The sequence below is a fragment of the Eschscholzia californica genome, unplaced genomic scaffold, assembly GCF_041429995.1.
Source record: "Eschscholzia californica isolate CP2 unplaced genomic scaffold, dmEscCali1.0.p SCAF_6, whole genome shotgun sequence".
In the NCBI taxonomy this organism is placed as follows: domain Eukaryota; kingdom Viridiplantae; phylum Streptophyta; class Magnoliopsida; order Ranunculales; family Papaveraceae; genus Eschscholzia; species Eschscholzia californica.
Genome location: NW_028238483.1, coordinates 13278808 through 13280057, shown reverse-complemented (window position 1 = coordinate 13280057; position 1250 = coordinate 13278808). Strand labels below are relative to the sequence as shown.

At 37.7% G+C, this 1250-nt stretch overlaps 1 pseudogene; it reads right to left on the bottom strand.

The window, feature by feature from the left end:
* Positions 1-365: 365 nt before the first annotated feature.
* On the bottom strand, positions 366-1040 carry LOC147531816 (secreted RxLR effector protein 161 pseudogene; annotated as a pseudogene).
* Between the last annotated feature and the right edge of the window lie 210 nt (positions 1041-1250).

Sequence of the window (1250 nt, the reverse complement as noted above, 5' to 3'; positions counted from 1 at the left end):
CAACCCTGATTTCATCCTAGGAATGGGTAAGAGATAAATCTCTTTTAGTGTTCCGTTCGAGTCAATATATAACTTCAGTTTTCCAGTTGAACCTACATCTTGGGATCTCCAGTCACATAGGTTGGGTTTCCGTTATGACTTTACTCATTTACCTTAGGCAAAGTACCATTCCCCTTGATGAAACAATTACTAACTCTCTAGGTAACCCTTTTTTAAATGGATCCGCTAGGTTATCATTAGATTTCACATAATATACTGTTATGACTCCTTCTGAGAGTAATTGCTTTACGGTGTTATGTCGTCGACGAATATTTCGTGACTTACGGTTATACATTTTACTATGTGCTCTTGCAATAGCTGCCTTATTATCGCAGTATATTTTTATTGCAGGCACCGACCGGCTTAGTCCATATAAGAATATCCTTCAAGAAGTGTCGCAGCCACTCTGCCTCTTCTCCTGCTTTATCCAGAGCAATGAATTCTGAATCCATTGTCGATCGAGCTATGTATGTTTGCTTTGAGGATTTCCATGATATGACAGCCCCACCTAGTGTGAATACGTATCCACTGGTTGACTTGGTATCATCAGTATCTGAAATCCAGTTGGCATCCGCATATCCCTCTAATACTTCTGGATATTTGGTATATAATAACCCATACTCTTTAATTTGTCTCAAATACCTGAATACCCTTACTATAGCCGTCCAATGTTCTTTACTTGGATTGCTAGTAAACCTACTTAATTTGCTAACAGAATAAGCTATGTCTGGACGTGTACAATTCATCAAGTACACCAGACTTCCGATAATTTGTGAGTACCTCAACTGGTTTACTCCTTGACCACGATTTTTCATCAAATGCATAGTCGGATCTAGCAGCGTCTGAGCTAAACTCATATCATTCTTACGGAATTTTTCTAGAATTTTCTCAACGTAGTGAGTCTGAGATAATCTTATCCTAAAAGAGCTTCTAGAGATTTTTATTCCGAGAATGACTTCAGCTCTCCCTAAGTCTTTCATGTCGAAATTCTTAGACAACATTTATTTAGTTGTTTTTATACATCTATATTATCTCCCATAATAGCATGTCATCGACGTACAAACATAAGATTACACATCCTTTAGCAGTGACCTTAGTCTAGACGCACTTGTCACACTCATTTATTTTGAACCCATTTCATAACATTGCTTGATCAAATTTCAAGTGCCATTGCTTAGGAGCCTGCTTTAAACCATAAAGCGACTTTACTA